A 6,568-nucleotide genomic window follows, 5' to 3' on the forward strand; every position below is an offset into this window, starting at 1 on the left:
TTCACAGTAGCTAGTGTGGGGCTATGCTTTGGATAGATTTGTGCTGAAAACAGTGTTGATAATTGTGGGATGTTTTCATCCTGCTGAGCAGTGCTTACACAGAGCCAAGGCCTTCTCTGCTTCTCACCCCACCCCACCAGCGAGGAGGCTGGGGGGGCACAAGGAGTTGGGAGGGGACACAGCCGGGACAGCTGACCCCACTGACCACAGGGATACCCCAGACCATATGACATCATACTCAGCGTATAAAGCTGGGGGGGAAGAAGGAGGAAGTGGGGGGACGTTCGGAGTGATGGTGTTTGTCTTCCCAAGTCACCGTTAGGTGTGATGGAGCCCTGCTTTCCTGGAGATGGCTGAACACCTGCCTGCCATGGGAAGTAGTGAATGAATTCCATGTTTTGCTTTGCTTGTGTGCGCAGCTTTTGCTTTACCTGTTAAACTGTCTTTATCTCAGCCCACGAGTTTTCTCTTTTACCCTTCTGATTCTCCCCCCCATCCCACTGTGAGGGAGGTGAGTGAGCAGCTACATGGTGCTTGGTTGCCGGCTGGGGTTAAACCATGACATTAAGTTACATGTTTCAGTGGATCCAGTCACTGCTGAAAACGAGGCCTCAACTTCACTTGCCTCTTGCCAAATTTTGGGGAGGGTAAGGCAACTGTTTGCGGTTGGTTTTATTTTGACAACTCCTGATGCTTCAGGCTCATGACTGCGTTATTTTCACATTCCAAGCTTGACGTACAGACTCATGTACACAGAAAGAAGAGGTATGTTTTCATGAAGAAAAAACCCCAAACCATTGTGTAATTTGGCCTATAAAAGCACCAACAGCACATTTACAACATGGCAGAGCTGTTTAAAGCTGAACACCTTACCACTGATTCATGGAGGATGGCTGTAAACATGAGCACAGGCAAGATGCTGATGTCCTCTTTGCAAAGGTAGGCAACAGCATTAGACAATGCCTACAGCCACAGCTTCCTCTGCAAGGACTAGGAGCTGGAAATACTGCTTAGGAGCTGGAAATACTGCTCTCCTGATAAAATACAAGAATACAAACAGACCTGCAAAGTACAATTTTTGTAGAAGCCTGGAAATTATCTTTGGCCACAGTGAATGGGCAAAAGCTTATTGTGTCCTCCAATCCTGACTCATAATTAACTTTTGATTTCTAAAAGCGTGGCAATCTTGTATGTTCTTTTCAGTAACAGCATGTGTTCTCTATTCATAGGAAATCAAAGTTGTATGATGTTTACATTTCAGCAGCGTACTTCAGAGAACAAATTTAGCCATTCAAAGCAGAGCTACTTTTAAATAATATTAAGATAACAAGAAAGTCATGGAAAGAGGACCAAACGAAGTTAGATTCCTCATCTGCTAAAATTACTTTAATATGCCATCTGTCTCCTTAGCTTCTAAGGTCTGGAGGTAAAATAAGCAATGGTCTAAAATAAAGCTGCTTCACCCATTTGTGAGGAAAAATGTAATGGCACTCGTGGTCTTGCCTGTATCTGGACCATCCCTTTCCCAAAGTGAGACTTGCCCTTCCCAGCTATCTGGGAGCATCCTACCCAGCAGACACGTGGCACTTTTTCTGCTGGAAGAAAATGTTCGATCCTTTCAAAAAACTTTTTATAAGATACTTACACATTGTTACGCTGCCTGTTCTGAGTGACAGTTACGGGAAAGCACCCAAGGTGTCATTTATAAGGCCTGTGGTACCTTGGTTATCTCTGCATAATGCTGAATCATGCAGTGTAGGTACACCCTTGTGTTGCTCTTCAGGAGAAAATCTACTCCTTTAACCATGAGGAGAAGCTGGACAAAATTTGATTTATCCAGAAATAATGTCTTTTTTTGTCCTCTTCAGGTAGCAGTTGTTTAGGTAGTAGCCAGACACCTCTTTTGCAAGGTGTACAAAGAAAGAAAAAAATAGTCAGCTCTAAGATACACAGTCACTTTAAATAAACTGGAATTCACCACCTAATTTCTCACATCACCATGGTGTACAAATGCAGTGGACAAATGCCCGTGTTTATTAAGGATGGTGAGGTTGCTTGGCGTGTCACCTACTAAGCTAGGACCTGGCTTCAGCTGATTGTTCTCCTCTTGGTTTGTGTCCCAGCCTTGGTCAGTTCATGTGAACTCTTTACAAGTTATGGAGGGATCCCTGGAGCTCACATTCCATGTAGATGAAATGTAAATCCACTGAGTTTTTGCCATTGATGGTTGAAAAATGTGTTTAGTACCTTATTATTAAGTGAGAAAAGGCAATGCGTGACCGAAATCCATGCCTTTGAAATCAGTGAAGTTCTTTCTGTTAATATTGGTGAGTTGTGGTTGTAAGCATATATGCATTTGTGTGAACAAGATGGTAAATAATCAGAAAGATGATTGGAATCACAGTAGTGTAGGGATACAAATACAACCACCACTGTTGTACAAGGATTGGTTGCCATGCCCTTGGCATGTGTTTTTTGTCAAAATACCACTGAGTAATACATGTTTGCTGGGTATATATTATAGCACATACTAACACAAAAAGGGGAGGAGGCATTCAGTGACACATTTTGATTAATTGCTTAACAGGAGCTTCCTCATACTCATTACAGCTATTCAGCCATATCACTTTCTAAATCTGAAGGCACAATTTTATCTGAGAGTCCATATGGCTTATCAGGAAACTGTGCATATAGAAAACTACCACAATCCTGAACTGAGATAATATTTATCTAATAGACCATAACAGCTCGGAAAGAGTCAATATGGTCTCTCATTTGAGCATGCATTTTGATATGCATTCTACCTATCCAAACACAAGTCATTTACATTGCAAGCTATCTGCCTGGTAAATCCATGTTTAGGTAATTCTTAGAATGGTGGATTTTTTTTTACAAGAAAGATTATAAAGATCACTTGAATGTATTGTAGTCTATGGACTAATTTGGAAATTACGGAGTATTTGCCTGATAGATTGTAATGGACTCTGATGGAGCTGTTGGCTTTTATCAGCTAAACCCATATTTTGATATGTAAGCAAATTTGAAAAAGCAAAATATTTGCAGAATAATCATCCAGGCTGCTCTGTCAGACTTGCAGCATCCTGCCTGCTTTGAGTCACCAGGTCGATGAAAGGAGCAGACTATCTGCTACCAGGGTCCTGATCCAGCAGAAATGAGCCATTACCATAAATTCTCTCTTATCCCTTCAACTCAGAGAAGCCCAGGAGTATGAAGAGCAGATTGCTGGGGGTTAATGGCTGAGTAGAAAGTGAAGAGGTAACGCTGCTCACCTAATCCCATACAACTTTGCAGAGAATATCCTATGGTGAAGCCATACTTGCCCTAAGAGTCCTGATTGGATCCCTGGCTGTGTGTATAAGGAGTCTTTAACAGTATAGTTAAATAGGCTTAATGTTCCTCGCTGTCTGTATTTTCTGTTCTGTTTTCCCTCTGTTGGAAAAGCAAAGGAAAAGAAAGAGAAGAATGGAGAGAAAGCAGGGAGCATTGGAATATAGAAAAAGAAAATTAGCAACAGGATATAGTTTAGGTTTTATTTCAGTGTTTGGATACTGTTCAAAGTGAAGGGTAAGAAAATTTTCAAAGAGCAGTTTTTTGTGAAAAAGACACTTAAAGAGAATCTTTTTGTCAGTATTTTTTTTTTAAGGCAACATTTTTGGCAAACCACAGCCAAGGAAAAGTAAGTTTTCCTGAGGAGGGACTGTCCAAAATCACAGTGGCCCCTCAGAGTAAACTCTGAGAGTCCACAATAAGAGGGATGAAGGTGTCTCTCCTCTTCACTGAATGTAGAGGGACCCCACGTGGCTGGTGTAGACTATGTGCCTGCTTCCTAAATGACTCAAGTTAGGGGAGACAAAACCTACTCCAATTCTGCTTTTTCACCAAATCCTCTCATTGAAGAAAAATGGAAAAGCAGCCAGGCAGTACCAGCCTTTCCAACAATTTTCTGTAAGTTATCAAAGCAAAACTCCCCATATATCAAGGTTTGCAATCCTTTTAAGTAAATTGATTTCAACAATGTGTTTATACCATCTCCAAGTCATTTGGTGGCATTTCCAGAAGAGGCAGGAGGTGCTGACACTGAGTGGAATAGAAAGAGAGTTACTCTGTGGTGGAAAAACACAGAGAGCAAGTGACCTTGTGTGCTAGAGTTTTGGTAGGTCTTAATGCAACCATGCACAGAGTTGCAGTTATTATCGTTATGAGACATTTATGAAGTCAGCCACAGAATACTAAAATTAAAATTCTGATAAATAATGTAAACTGAAGCACAAATTTTTATCAGATCTCACTTTTCTGAAGGAGTATCAGTAAAATGGCAGTTGACATAGTGCCAATAAGATAGTATAATGAAAAATAGTATTTAATTTCCTTGAAAATGCATTTAGATTTGATTGTTGAGGGTCTGCCATCAGCTGTTAAGCCACAAGAACAGGCATCAAGACCTAATAGAATGCCTACATTACCCAAACCCTTCGTACTAGTTAAATAAATAAATCTAATCCATATTCCATTGAAGCTATTGAAGAACCAAGTTGCTGTGTGGCAGAAATGAAAGTGGCATGAAGAAATGAAGATTCTGACCATAGAGCCTGCACTAATTACTGCAGCTTTGCCTTAGGTTTTAAGAAGAGGATTAGAAAGGAATATACTGAAAAGAAATGGGCCACTTTCTGCCCTGCCATGTCTTGCCCATCTCGCAAAGTGAAAGAGGAGAGAAAATGAACCTTTGCCCAGTATCCCCAGCTTACCTCAGTGTAGTATAAGGGTATCTGGGAATTCACCACCTAATTTCTCACATCACCATGGTGTACAAACAACCCAAGCTTGTTACTGTGTATTCTGCATAGTAAGTGTGCTACACTTCATTTCCATTTAAACAGCAACACATATTCAACAGTGCATCTCTCTGAGGCTTCCCACATACCTTTGTATCTTGTCCATCACCTACTAGCCTCAGTTCTTGCTCTTCCTCACTTCCTACTGCCATCAAACCAGTGATAGTTGTGCCTGATATTCTCAACAGTACTCCTATCCCAAGCCCGTCTCTGACCACCTCCTGTTGTGGTCTTCAGCCATATGTGTAGCTTTTGTCTCAGCAAAGTAAACGTATGCATATTTCTAACCATAGAACAATTCTAAGTGTAGCCATCACATTATCCCCGTTTTAAGGAGGAGGGATTTGAGACAAACAGTTACTAAGTTCAGGAAAGCAGCATTTGCCATCAGTGAGAATGGGCTGTGTTTGAAGCAGATATTTAAGTGCTTTGCAGAATCAGAGCCCCAATCACCTGTGTGCCTCAGTTTCCCCATTATCACTTGGGGACATGCCATTTACTCACATTACTGTTATGCGGTGAGCTCCCACTGATTGTATGCTCATGATGTGCTTGGAAAAATGCCATTAGCTTTTCCAAAGGTCTGAATTGCCTCTCTTTAATTTTAACTGGTTTTGGTCATAACCTCCAATGTTCTTTTCCTGTAGATTGCGTCTGTGTGTGATTTCTTTATTGGTAAAATTAAAATGCATCAGGAAAGTTCCTGAACAACAAAATGCAGTACTCCAGCCTCCTGGAGTTTAATTATATTTGTATGCCCACTCCTGCTTCAGTGACTCTTTCAGAGGTTCCCACTCACAGCTGCAGCTAAGTGGGCACATCTTAAGGTGACAGATTGAGAATATATGTTCAAGTACATATATAAGTGTATATATAGATTTCCATTCCTCCTTTGTTTCTCTCTCTGCTCGCTGATGTTAAAATCACACACTTGTAATTTAAACCCCAACATACATTGTTATTTTGAAAAAAAATAAAAGTATTGCTCACCTTCATCCCTCCCCTTTCACAGGATTTCACACATTATTTGCCTGCTTGCTCACCCTCATTTCTGGTTTGACAAGGGACTCTCATAAAGCTAGTGATCCTCTTCTTTGACCATCTCCTTGTCATCCCAGCAGAAGTATTTCTCGCACCACAGCGTTCCCATCTAGGTCTAAGCTGACAGTTGACTAGGAAAGCTTCAGATCCAAATCAGACTTTGTGACATAACTGATACGTTCCTCATAAGACTCTGTGGAGTCTCATGGCTTGTATCACATTATATTTACCTGAAAAATTCAGTGTCTGGTCAATACTGTAAAGCTTTCAAAGTTTAAGGCGCTCACACTGGCAGGGTGGGGGGAAGCCATGATTCTGGGCTTACGTTTTTACATCTGTTTGCTTCAACCATGCTTGTGCTGCTTTTGTGTTCACTTTCTTTGAATATTCATGTGATTGAATTCTGTGTCCATTAACATTCACAGAAAGTGAACCTCAGAGCTGCACACATATATTTGCAGAAGCAGTGGTTTACATTTGCACGCTTAGGTATTCATAGCTAAAAGCACTCACCCAAGGAACAAAATCAGTACCATTTAGCCAGCCAGTCCCATGCAAAACTGTTTATTACCCACAAAGAACTGATTTTTGATCCTGCTATAGAAATTTTTTTGCCTGCTCATAGGAGAAAAATGTGTATTTAAATAATCCAAGGAAATCACTACTTTCCA

Source organism: Haliaeetus albicilla, chromosome 2 (genome assembly GCF_947461875.1).
Source record: "Haliaeetus albicilla chromosome 2, bHalAlb1.1, whole genome shotgun sequence".
Taxonomy (NCBI): Eukaryota; Metazoa; Chordata; class Aves; order Accipitriformes; family Accipitridae; genus Haliaeetus; species Haliaeetus albicilla.